The sequence below is a fragment of the Marmota flaviventris genome, chromosome X (assembly GCF_047511675.1).
Source record: "Marmota flaviventris isolate mMarFla1 chromosome X, mMarFla1.hap1, whole genome shotgun sequence".
Lineage (NCBI taxonomy): Eukaryota > Metazoa > Chordata > Mammalia > Rodentia > Sciuridae > Marmota > Marmota flaviventris.
The window spans coordinates 62,264,809-62,279,102 of record NC_092518.1 but is presented as its reverse complement, the minus strand read 5'-3'; positions in this window follow the sequence as shown (position 1 = coordinate 62,279,102).

The window sequence follows — 14,294 nt, the reverse complement described above, 5'->3', positions numbered from 1 at the left end:
GATAGGTTGTATATGTCTAAGAATTTATCTGTTTCTCCAAAGTTATCCAATTTATTGGCATATAATTTCTTATAGTAATCACCAATCATATTTTATTGCTGTGGTATCTGTTTTAATATATTTTCTTTCATTTCTGATGTTATGTATTTGAATCTTTGTTCTTTTTCTTAGTTATTTTAGCTAAGGTTTAATCAACGTTGTTTATATTTTTAAAAAACAACTCTTAGTTTTGTTTTACATTTTTAGTTTTTTTTAATTCTCTAGTTCATTTATGTCTTTCTGATCTTTATCAATTTATTCTTTCTGTGGTTTTTTTTTTTTTTTTTTTTGGTACCCACCAGGGATTTAATCCATGGCTGCTTAACCATTGAGCCACATCTCCAGCCCTTTTTATATTTTATTTTGAGACAGGGTCTCACTAAGTTGCTTAGGGCCTCACTAAGTTGCTGAGGCTGGCTTTGAACTCATGAATCTCCTGCCTCACACACCTTCAAGCCTTTGGGATTACAGGCATGTGCCATTGTGCCCAGCCTTCTAATGACTTTTGATTATACTCATTCTTCTTGCTCTTTGAAGTGTAGCATTAAGGTGTTTATCTGAGATCATTCTTTGTAATGTGTCATTTTTTGTTATAAACTTCCTTCTTCAAACAGTTATGTTATATCTCATATATTTTGATATGTTATGTTTCTATTTTCATTTGTCTCAGGACATTTTATTAAATTTCCATTTTATTTTACTACTGATTCATTCATTGTTCAGGAAAATGTAATATAATTGCCACATATTTCTGGATTTCCTGAAATTAATCTTATTATTGATTCTCACTTTCATAATGTTGTAATTGGATCGATAATTGATATAATTTCAATCTAATTGAAATTCCAATTAGATTGAAAGTCCAATTCTCAGACTTCTTTTGCATATTATATAATTTATCCTTAGAGACTCTTCCAAGTGTGATTAAGGAGGATATGTATTCCACTGCTGTCATTTGGAATGTTACATATATATCTCTTAGGTCTCAAAACATTTTTTAGCTGTTTGTTGTGTTATTTCCTAAATGCTTCTAAATGATATGGCTATGACATTGTGAAATTTTTAAATTTATTTTCAGCTTTATATGTTATTCCTGAACAACAAGACTTTTACTTCCAATGTCTTCACATTTCCCTTTTCTTTTCCCACCCTCTTAAAATATTGCTGTTAGAACTATATATATATATATATATATATATATATATATATATATATATATATATATATATATAATCTGTAGATGAGGCCATTTGTGTACTATGATTACATTTCCTTTCTTGAGCAGTTTTACCTCCTGGAGTGTAATTATGTTACATAACTGGTCCAGATAATACTAATTTTAGCATTTGTGGGTCATAAAATGTCTGTCTAAACTACTCAGCTTTGCCATTGCCATGTGAAAGCAGTTAGACACACTAGGTAAAGTGTTCATTCCAATTTCAGATTTATTTACAAAAGCAGGTGGCAAGCCAGATTTGGTCCAGGAATCATAGTTTGCTGTACTATCACCTACAAATTATTCCCTCAAACACACTCATGCTTTCTAGATTATTAAAATAGTTAATAATAGATTAGCACTACCAAATGAAGAATTTTTTCTTTCAGAACTTCTCACTCAGTTAGAAAAGAAGAAAAATATCTGGATCTAGAGAATTACAGTACTCAGAGACACAATCTTTTCACTTGCCATTTCTGGAATGTCAGAAAGTGAGGGAGAAGCCAGGAGACCATGTGTGGACTGATAATTTACAGAGGCTTATATGACATAAGTTTATACTCATCTATACAGAATTGGGACATCAAAAATTAACAGATGCTTTTCTCATATGTGATGTTTGCATGTAAGACAGGAGTATTATAGGGCACTATTATTTAATATATACTGCACAATACCCCCATACCTTCTATGGTTCTAAAACTTGGGGCTAATGCTTTTTTTGCTTGAATGCCCTAAAGAGGCCCAGAAAAAGAACAGGAAGTGGCCTCTGAGAGCCATGCAACATTATCTTTTTTTTTTTTTTTTGCAGTTGTAGATGCCTTTATTTTGTTGTTGTTGTTTAATTTTATATGGTGCTAAGGATCGAACTCAGTGCCTCACACATGCTAGGCAAGTGCTCTGCCGCTGAGCCTCAGCCCCAGCCCTTATCCTAAATTTTATGCTACACTGATTTCACTAAATGATTCTCATATATGCTGTTCAGCATTTTAATCAGCATGTACAGGTGACAATACTGGTGATCTTCCCAAAGGCCATAACAGATTGCTAGGAGACAACTTATAAGAAATGAACCTTGTCAGACAGAACAAGAACAACCAGACCTCAATAGAATCATTCACATTACTAAACAGTATTGTTGCCCAATGTTCAATTGCTTTTTTGAAAAACTAGTCAGGGTATTCCAAATGAAGAGATTTAAGGTCAGAAAAATCAATGGTCTTGTTCAAAGTAATATAGCTGATAAACTTGCATTGAAGCCCATATCTACTTGATCTTAGTTTAGTACTGTATTCTTTTTTATGTTTTAATTAGTTACACATGACACTACAATGACCTTGACATATCATACATTTGAATCAGATGGGCTATAATTTCTCATTTTTTTGAGTGTACAGTTGCAGAATCATATTGGTCATGCAGTCACATATACACACACAGTAATAATAATGTCTATTTCATTCTAAACTATACTCAAAGAACTCCACTATTTTGTGGCTCAGATTTCCACCTATAAAAGGGAAGTATGATCCACCTTATCTAAAGGGGAAATGGTAAGATAAAATATGATAATAAATGCAAAAAGAAAACCTTGCATTAACATGGTATGGTTGCACTTCAATGTCCAGGGCTAATATAGGACTAAACTACTTCCAAAGACAAATAAAATTGAAGAGAAATTCAGTTTTGTTTGTAATTTGGCAGAATCTAGAATAAATTAAGAAAACTTGTTGATTTTTTCTGTTTATATTCTTTACATTTTTTGTTAAGAGAGAATGGCAACTCTAAGCTCTTTGCATGCTAGCCAGAAGTCCTGTTAAGTTATTTCAAGGATTTGATTCATTTTTAAAATGGGGTTCTAATTTCTACTATGGATGCATTTGTTTGTTCTTTGGGTGAGCCTTAAGTGTTGTATGAGACTAAGTTCGAACATCATGAAACTAGAACATTGCTAAAGTCTTTACATTTTGTGGGCCAAGAATAGGTGTATTTTAATAAAGGCTTTATATTTTGGTTAATTCTGACATTTATCACGATGTCAAATGCACAGTGCAAAGCAAATCATATATTTTGTGTGCTGATATCATAAATGCACATTGTACATGGAGATATCATTTTGAAATTCCTTGCAGCAGTGCTTTCAGAATCCTACTTTCCATATGGTCCTAAAATAGAAGTGTGATCTCAAAGACCAAACTTTTATTCCCCAAGTTGGAAAGACAGAAAAACAGAGACAAAGATTCACAGCTTACTGTAATAGGCACTCACAAACAAAAATACCTGAGAGAACCAGTGTAAGCATAGTTGTGTTATATAGCTTTCTGTCACTGTGACAAATTTCTGAGGACAAAAAAATAAAGACTTAAAAGGAGGAGAGGTTTATTTTGATGCACGTTTTCAGAGCTTTCAATCCATTGTCACTTATCCCTGTCATTTTGGGTCATGATAGAGAAAAGATGCTGACTCCATGGTGTTCACGAAACAGAGGGAAGGATAGGAAAGAGTTGGATCCCAAAATACCCTTTAAGGGCCCACTCCCAGTGAACTGCTTCCAAACTAAGTCTCACCTTATAAAGTTTGTATCACCTCCCCAAAGCACCACCGGCTGAGAACCAAACCTTTAACACATGAGAATTTGGTAGTGGGGTGGGGGATTCCAAATTCAAACTATAACAGTAGGGGAACTCAAACTGTAAATGACAAATTGCAGGAGGCTTAGTGTGTACTAGTATGAAAATGAAATTCCAAGGGAACCAGTCTTGAGGGGAATCCCCAAATTTTTGCTTTACTTCAAGGAGCTCTACCAGGTCTTCACAGTGAAAAAGAAAAAAAAAATTGTCTTAGCTTCTAGCAAGGGAGGGGTGAATATTTGAATATTCCATATCATTCTGGTTTTAACAAAGCCTATCCTAAGGATAAACTATTATACCAGAGGCAACCATGCTTTATTTTATCGAAGCCTTTCCTATCTGGGGAAAGGAAAATACTGAACTACAGTCCCTCTAGTGTTCCTCATGGGTGAAAATAAATACCCATATCCAGGATGCTCTGCTTTTCACATCCCAAGTAAGAACAACCAGTAAATTCATGGTTCAGCTCCATAGGCTCATGAAAACACTGAGGCCTAATCATAGGTCTATAGAACACTACCCTTCCCACACAACTTACCACTTCAACAATAAAATTAATTTAATGCTAATACTTTTATGCAGAATATCATGTCCCCCTTTAAAAAAAAATGGCGACCCATACTAAAGGACATAAACAGCTTGAGTAGACTGAACTAGTATTTGAGACATTCAGATATGAAAGAAATGTTGGAATTATTGACAAGCAGTTTAGTGTAACTATGATTAGCTCACTAAGGGATTTTGTAGATAAAAGCAGACAACATTCATAAGTAGCTGGGTAATGTAAGCAAAGAGATGTATATTCTAGAAAAGAGTAAAAAAAAAATTCTGGAGAGGAAAAAAATAGTACGGTAGAGACATTGAGTATGTACCTGCTACTTCCAGAGATTGAATCAAATCAACAATTGTGTGGACACATGATGAAGAGAAGGGCAACTGTGGGAAAGGACTGGAGTGGAAATTGAGAATCAATTGCCAAGGAAAGCCCAGAAATGTTGAATTTTATAGTATTATCAAAATTAATTAAAGAAGTAGACCTCCCTAGTGTCAGGGACATGAAGGGATACAAAAAGTAATCCTTTGGCAGACTGAAAGATAATTCCAACATTCTCCAGAAATACAAACTCTGCTATAAAGCAAATATGCAATCTGAGCAGAAAGGAGACCTGGATTCTGTAAAGCAAGGGGACAGGGGAGAAGATGTTCCCTATATTTCCCTACAGATTCAGATAGTGCCATGAAGGGGAACCATCTTAGTAGAGGCTTCATTTTCTAGACTTTATGCACAGGAGATCACAAACCCCTGCAGTTTTTACATCTCCAAGACTCAACTGTCCTTTTTTATCTGGCCCCCCACCCCGCTACTGGGTCAGTGTATGCCCACCCCAAGAGACAGTCTGGGTCTAGAGCAGAGACTGTGTCAGAGACCTGTTGAGAGTTTTGGGTGGCAGGAAATGCAGACTGCTGGAGTCCAACTAGAAGAAAGAAGGGATGGGTGTGTATATAAAAAATTGACAGGTTGAGCTTTGTGATATGAGATAAGCTCTATGTGGATTTGCAAGGCACGCTACTGAGGACAGAAGTGCTGTGGATAGGTCTGAAGGAAAGTTTGGTTCCTACAGCTTTCTACTCCAACACAAATTCCTTGAGGCTGGACACACCGCTCCCATGCCCAGAGGCAATTGGAGGATTTGCAACTTTCCTGCTTCCCAGCAGACTCAGATAATGCTGTGACAAGGAGCTAGGTTAATAAATGTGTCATTCTCTAGGGTTTCTCTCTCAGAGATCAGAAACCCTTTCAGTTTTTGTGTCTTCAAGATTTAATCACCACTTCTTCCCACTGTTTTGGCAGCTATCCACCCTGAAAGTCAGTCCTGACCAGGTAGAGAGCCTGTGGCATGGATTAGTGGGAGATACCATGGTAGTGGGAGATACCATCTGCTGATTTGCTGGTCTGCAGTGCTGAGGAAGGCAGAGCATGCTTCCTGATAAAATTGGCAATTTGAACTTTGTAATAAGGGACAAGACTGCCTGGGTGTACATTGAGGAGGGGAGTGGGTACAGGAATGCCACAACTAACACTGGTAGAAAACTTGGTGCTTGTGATAGCCCACCCCAGAGCAGATGTAGGCCCAACCACCTCTCCCATACTCATAATTATTCAAAGGATTTGTCACTGCAACTTGGACAGTTGTGATGTCCCTAACCCAGACTGAGGCTTTTGCACCTACTGTGGTGCATAGATAAGTCTGTAGATCTTGCAGGCAAGAAGGTTGATAGGCAGCACCTACTATAGCCACAACCTTGTCCTTTAACAGAAAAAGAAACGGTATGTGAGGGTGAATTTATCTCTGCAGCAAACACTCTCATCCCGCAGCACTTGCTATTGAGCATAGAGGGGCAGAGTTCAGCCTACAGATTGTAATAGGTCTCACCTGTTTGGGTTGGAGCTGAGAAAGAGAAAATTGAGCTATAGCTGCATCCCAAACCTCTCCATAGATGGTATATTTTAAATTAGAAGCCTTAAAAAGAAGTGTTGTCATTTTAATTATCTCAGCAAAGAAAAATATTGCTTTCTTTTTGTTTGTTTGGGAATGGGGGTGTTGTAAGTTTTTTGTTTTCCGTTGTTATTTATTTTTTCCATATTTCTATTTAATATTGTTGTTCTAATTAATTGGACTTTTTTTTCTCTTTTCTTCTTTCCCATTTTATTACCCTCCCTTTTTATTTTTTTCTCGCCTCATTTTTTTCTTCTTTCTCCCCGTTTTACTTCTATATATTTTAGTATCAATTATGTTACCATTAAATACCTATTTTTCAGCTTATTCTCTGTAACCATTTCCCTTTATTACCTTTGCTTAGTAGAATTGTATAGATCATTTTAATAAATTGCTATTATATGTTGATATATGGTTTTCTTTTAAGATATTGGTACTACTTGTTTTACTACTCCTCTGAAAGCTGTGCTGATCAGGGATGGAAAATGGCAGAGTAGAGAAAAGCTGCATTCCTAGCTATGCAGTGGCATGGGACCAAAGCATCAGGTATACAGCTTCTCAGTGAGGTGGGTGAAAGAAGGATTTCACTAAAATTTAATATTGAACATTCTAAGTGACTTAGGGACTCAGAAATTTTGGTCCAATAAACTAAGAAGAAAAACTACATTAGAGCCTACCAAGCTGCCCCACAGGGACTGCTGGCTCAGATTCACCACAGGGATGGGGGGAACACAGTTTGGATACAGAAAAACCTGAGATCAAAAATGCTGCTCCAGAGCTGGGGCTGAGGCTGGGGCTCAGTGGCAGAGCGCTTACCTAGCATGTGTGAGGCACTGGGTTTGATCCTCAGCATCACGTACAAATAAATAAATAAAATAAAGGCATTCTGTCCATCTACAACTACAAAAAAAATTTTTTTAATGCTGATCTAGAGGCTGCACTACATTCTGCTGGTTAAAAAGCATGCTCTGTATCTTAACTGGCCATGGATAGTGGAAGCAGGAGACATCTTGGGACAAGCATACTAATGGCAACTGCAGGACCTGGAGATCAGTACAAAAAAAAAAACAGCCTCAATATCGTAGCAGGTGACCAACGCTGGGTCTCATGGAGCCTGAGTGAAACAGGCATGGAATAAACTGCATCCAGGAGGATTCAAGTAGGCAGGGCAAAGGGGAACCCAATTCACTTCTCCTTTGTGTCTGCTGGCTCAAATACACACACACACACACACACACACACATTTCTCATTTTTAGCACTTTTAATGTAATTATTTTTTCCTGGGATTGTCTTTTGATGGTTTGGGATTTTTTGAATTGTGTACTTTGATTTGTTTTTTTTATGATTTTTATCTGATTATTTCTCTTGTTTCTCTTTCTTTCTTATCTTCTGCTGCTAACAATCAAATTCTATTGCTCTTTCTCCCTCTCTCACAGTACTTTGTTTCTTTTATATTTCCCCTCCATTCACATAAACATCACCTGCTACACCTCTTCTGCATTCTCTCTGTTTACTTTCTGAAACTTTAAACTCTTCTCTAATTTCTTAACACATTTCCTTTTCCAATATTGAACTGCATGTTTACCATCTTTCAGAACCAATTGGTTTATATAATTTATGTCCCCACTATTAATGGTAATGCAATCATTACTGCTGTGGATGACTTAGTTGACACCAGAATTTTGCTTTAAACCCAGATCAAGTTCATGATAATTCTTTTTATTGTTGACAATTGCTGAACCCACCATTCCTATCTATTGGTGGTAATTACTGTTGCAGACCTCATAGTGAGAACTGGTTATTTACTTTAATGCTGTGTATTCTTCACAATGGACAGTACTGTTTATTTTGCTCCATTCTGGGAGGTGCTGGGAACCTACTGGCACTCTAAAACTTTACAGGTTAGAGAGTACTGCTAAACTGAATGTTCCCTGACAATACTCCAACTTAAAGAAGTGAGGAGTCAAAAACCCCAAACCAACAAGGGACCAAGGAGGAGCAATAAAAGGAACCTCAGGTCCCACCACTTGGCACTTACTTATACATCAAAAACAGAGAAAAATCCCAGAAAAAATAAGCTAATTACACACAAATGGACACACACACCAAAAAAACAAAAAAGTGATAGAAGCAATAGGTGAATCCACCTCAATTGATATGATTCATGTCCAAGACCTCTGAAAACATTATGAAAGAAGCAAACAAATCTCCCCCCAGAATCCATAGTCACCCAACAAAAGATCCCACTGATAGTGAGGTGAACAAAAGCCTAGATAAATATTACAAAAAAACTGATTATTAAGGTCTGGGAATATGGCGGAGCAAAGGAAGCTGCATTCTAAGCTGTGCCAAAGGGTGAGACTAAAACAATGCAACGTATTCTTGTCACCTTTGTCAAAAAGCATTTGACTATTTCTGAGTCTTCTATTCTGTTTAATTTGTATATGTGTCTATAGTTGTGCCAATACCATACTGTTTTTGCATACCCTACTGTATTTTGAGGTAAGGTAGTGTAGGGGTTCTGTGTTTGGGATGGGGTCTCTGATAAACTTTGTGATTCTGGCATGCTTCGTGGCTAGGAAGTTTCTTTGCAAAGGCACAGAATGCCTGGCTGCTAGGAAGCTTCTGTGCAAAGATGCAGAATGCCTGGCTGCTGGAAAACTTCGTGAAAAGACACAGGATGCCTGACCCCTGTGTCAATGTCCTTCAAGAGGAAGCTCTGTGAGTCTTTTCAGCCTTGACCTTGATCTTAGGCACATAACTCCTGGGAATAAAGGAACTTGCTTGCTAGATAACTACAATGTTTCACCAAGCTCTGGCGCTCCTGGATCTGTCCCCTTAACAGTAACTTTAGACAATGGACTTTCTTAAGAGCTGCACAAAGTTCCTGACATTGCATATTGTAACTATAGAATGTAATTGTAGAATAAGCAACCTTAGTAATACTCTAAATAATAATGGAGTTAAGGTACTAATGACTTAATGTAACTTATTGGTATAAATTAATGTGGCTGCTTGGACAATGAGCCATTTCTTTTCCTGCCTCTGCATCTTGTCTCTGTGTCTCCATTATTTATTTTCCTTATAGTGATATATCCCACATAGTTCTTTTTGCTCAATGTTGCTTTAATAATTAAGAGTGTTTTGTGGATCTATAAAAATTTAAAGACTGTGTTTTTTTTCTATTTTTGTGAAGAAAGTTTTTGATATTTTCATGGAAATTACATTGAGTCTATTCTCCACTTTGGATAGTATGAACAGTTTAACAATATTAATTATTTCAATTAATAATCACAGGTTGTCTTTCCATTTGTTTGTTTTCTCTTTAATTTCTTTCAGAAATGCTTTACTTTTTGTGGTAGAACCTACTCATTTCTTTGTTTAATTTTTTTCTGTAGCTCTCATACAGAAAAAATTTAAACAAAGGTTGCATTCTTTTGCAAAGTTTGTCCTTGGGTGTGTACAGATTTTGTTTGTTTATACACTGCAATTTTGCTAAATTGATTAATTCTAATAGTTTTTCACTGAGTGATTAAAGTTTCCAATATAAATGTTTAATGTCACATGAATGGAATCAAAGTAAACGGGGACATTTTGATGACTCACATCCCCAGCCCTATTTTGTATTTTATTTGAGACAGGGTCTCAATGAGTTGCTTAGCATCTCACCATTGCTGAGACTGGCTTTGAACTCATGATCCTCCTGTTTCAGCCTCCTGAGCTGCTGGGATTACAGGCATGTGCCACCACACCCAGCCCACATTCCTAGTTTGACCATCCATCACTTCTTTCTCTTGCCTAAATGCTCTGGTTAGAACGTTCAATGCTATGTTGAATAGAAGTGGTCAAAGTGGGCATTCTTGTCTTATTCCAGAACTGAGAGGAAAATAATTAAACGTTTGCACATTAAGTACATTAGCTGTGGTTTTCTCACATGTGGTATTTATTGTATTAATGAAAATTCTTTCTATTCCTCATTTCTTTAAGTTTTTTAAATGTATTTATTAGTGCATTATAGCTTGGGGGTTTAATGATGAAGAGATGTTGAACATTATCATATGCTTTTTTTAAAGTGTTTTTAGTTGTAGATGGACATAATAAATATCTTTATTTTGTTTTTATGTTTATGTGGCTGAGGATCAAGCCCAGTGCCTCACACGTGAAAGGCAAGTGCTTTACTACTGAGCCACAACTGCAGCCCCTCATATGCTTTTTATGCCTATTGAAATGATCATATTTTTACCTTGATTCTGTTTATATGATGTACAACATTTATATACATGTTCATCAGGGGTTTTGATCTGCAAGTTTACATTTTTTCTGTTATTGTCCAATTTTTGTATTAGGCTGATGCTGGCTATATAAAATGAATTTGGAAGAATTCCTTCCTCTTTGAGCTTTTTGGAATCATTTGGAAAATAATACTAGTTCTTCTTTAAATATTTGGTATCATTCAGCAGTGAAACTGCTGACTGAGTCCTGTCCTTTTCATTGACAGGACATATTTTACTTTTAACTCTAAATTATTTCTTATTTTTTGGTCCCTTTGGGTTTTCTTATCAGGTATTCTATGGGTCCAGGTATTTATGCACTTATTTCATGTTTTCCAATTTATTGGTATATAATTGTTCAGAAATCTTAATATTACATTTCTGAGGTGTCAGTTGTAATGTTCCCTATTAATTTTTTATTTTGTTTCTTTGAATCTGCTCTTTTTTATTACTTATTCCAGCTAATCCTTTTCAAATTGTTTTTGTTTTCAAAAATTGAACTCTTTTTTGTTGATAGTTTTATTGTTTTTAAATCTTTGTTTCACTTATTTTTGCTCTAATTTTGAGTTATGCATATCTGATTTTCCCAGAACCATTTGTTAAAAAGGCTATCTTTCTTCCAATATCTATTTTTGGCACCCTAGTGAAGTTTTATATGATTGTATCTGTGTGGGTTTGTCTCTGTGTCTTGTAGGCTATCCCATTGGTCTTTGTGTCTATTTTAATGCCAATTCCATACTGTTTTGTTACTATAGTTCTGCAGTATAATTTGAGCTCAGGTATTGTGATGCCTCCTGCATTGGTCTTCTTTCTCAGGATTTCTTTTACTATTCTGTGTCTCTTATTCTTTCAAATGAGTTTTAAGGACTTTTTTCCTAATTCTTTGAGAAATGTCATTGATATTTTATTGGGGTTGCATTGAATCTGTGTAAAACTAAGTAATATGGAAATTTTTCCAATATTATTCCGGCCTACCCAAGAAAACAGGATATCTTTCCATTTTCTAAGGTCATCTTCAATTTTTTTTCAGTGTTCTATAGTTGTAGAGATCTTTAATTCCCTTGGTTAGATTAATTCCCAAGTATTTTTTGGATGTTATTGTGAATAGGGTGGATTCCTTAATTTCCTTTATAATACCTTCATTTTATTTATTTTTATGTGGTGCTGAGGATTGAACCCAGTGTCTGACACATGCTAGCCAAGTGCTTTATCACTGAGCTACAACCCCAGCCCACTAACTGCTTTCTCAGTGGAATCACTGTTGGATTATAGGAAAGCTATTTTTATGAATATTGATCTTGTATCTTGCTACTTTGCTGAATTCATTTATCAGTTCAGCTCTAGAAGTTTTTTGGTGGAGTGTCTTTTTTTTTCTTTTTTAGTGGTCTTCAAGATATAGGCTCATGTCAACAAAAAACATAGATAATTTTTTCTTATTTGTAAGCCTTTATTTCTCTTGCCTGATTGTTCTGGCTAGATTTTCAAGTAATATATTAAATAGAAATGGTGAGAGTGGACATCCTTGTGCTTTGTGGAGGTCCTGATCTTTGAGGAAATGCTTTCAGTTTTCTCAAATCAGTATGATGTTGGCTTTGGGGTTGTCACATAATGTTGAATTAAGTTTATTATATCCCTAGATTCTCCAGCATTTTGAACATGAATGAGTGCACATTTTTTGTCACAGGCATTTTCTGCATCTATCAAGATGGTCATATAAATATTGTCATTAATCTTATGTATATGGTGAATTACATTTATTGATGCACATATTGAAACAACCTTTTATCCCTTGAATAAAATCAGTTGATTATGGTACATTATCTTCTCAGTGTGTTTTTGAATACAGTTTGCTAATATTTTATCAAGTACCTTTGCATCTAGGTTCATCAGGGATATTGGTCTATAGTTTTCTTTCCTTGCTGTGCCTTTGTCTGGTTTTCCTATCAGGGTTATAATGGCTTCAAAAAACGTATTTTGGAGTGTTCCATCCATTTCAATTTCATGGAATAATTTGAGAAAGACTGATGTTAGATCTTCTTTAAAGGTCTGGTAGTATTCTGCTGAGAATCCATCTGGTCCTGAATTTTTCTTTGTTGAAAGACTTTAAATTACTGTTTTAATTTCATTACTTGATATTTGTATATTCAAGTTTTCTATGTCTTCCTGGTTCAGTGAATTTTTAATTTGATTAATTGTTTCTTTCATTTCCAGGAGTTGTGATTTGCTTCTTTTCATTTATCTCTATTTCTTTATTAAAATGGTCTTTCTTCTCCTATATTTGCTCTCTTAATTCATTCTTTATATCATTAAACATTTTAATAACCAATTTCACAGTTCTTCTCTGGAATTTCTTCCACTTCCATATTTGTGGAATTCTTTGTTGGGGTATTGTAGATTTTGGGGGTGGATTTGTTTGCACATAAAAGAGGTGAATTTCCCTTTCTCTTTTATATGTGTATGTCCTTTTGTGTGTAGTTACATTTTTTTTTTGTTTTGGAACTTCTATTTATTTTTGATGTATGAGTAGTTGTCCAGTGCCGCAGTCTGGCTGGGCACAAAATCACGAGCCACTCAAGCAGGAACAAACTTTATTTTTGAAACTGCCACCAATGCCCCGTATGCTCCCGGGAAAATTGCTGACCGACCCACGCGGCGTTCTCTCGGACGCCAACAGGAAGTCCCTCCTCTGGAATTCCCTCCTACTGCACTTCCCCAACCAATGGGAACTCTCCAGGAGTCCCGTAGCAGGCCAAGGTGGACAGCAGGAGTCCAATATCCATATTAATGCAGATCTTAACATAATCATATCATCTCAATGGCTTGCTGGCATCACCTTTCAACCAAAAATGCCATGCATCATATTACTTGGCTGTGGCTCTTAGCATCTCCCCCCTTCTGTTTAATTAAGCAATAAGCAATGTGGCTAGGGACCGTGCCTGTTAGGTTTGTCCAGTTCAACATATGGTTCTTACCCGTCATCGGATGAACTGACCTCTAGGCATCAGCCTCCTGTCTTAGGTTTATACCACTGCAATTGGACCACACCCGTCACTGACTACCAGTCCAGCATATAGCCATACTTGTGGATAGGCCTATGCACCAGTGGGGGGGTGAGGTTCTTTGCCTCACCTCTGTTGGCCCCCAAATTTGGTCTTGGTGCCGGTGAGGGGGTGAGGTTCTTTGCCTCACCTCTGTTGGCCCCCAAAATTAGACCATCACTAGTAGAAGGGAGGAGGATACAGAAATGCCACGACACCAAGCCAATTGACGGCTCCTTAGGAAAAATTGCATCACTGGTGACACATCAGCAAAGATAGGTCAGCACTACCATAATTCGCTGCATCAACAGATAGATCACAATGCATACAAGTGATACATAGTCCAGGCAAGTTCTGCAAGCAGTTCAAAGCGGAGGAATCTATCAATATGTCCATTTCCTCCCAAAATAAATCGACTCCTTGAATGAGCATTACTTGTTGAGTTATTATTCATTGATGCATCAGTTTATACAGTTTGTTGTGATAACTATAGAAGAAGCTGTAGTTTGGTTTCATCTTTGACTTCACCGGCACTGGGATGAAAATAGGAATTCTGACAATGATGCTAAAAAAAAATATGTAACATTCCAACAGGTACTAA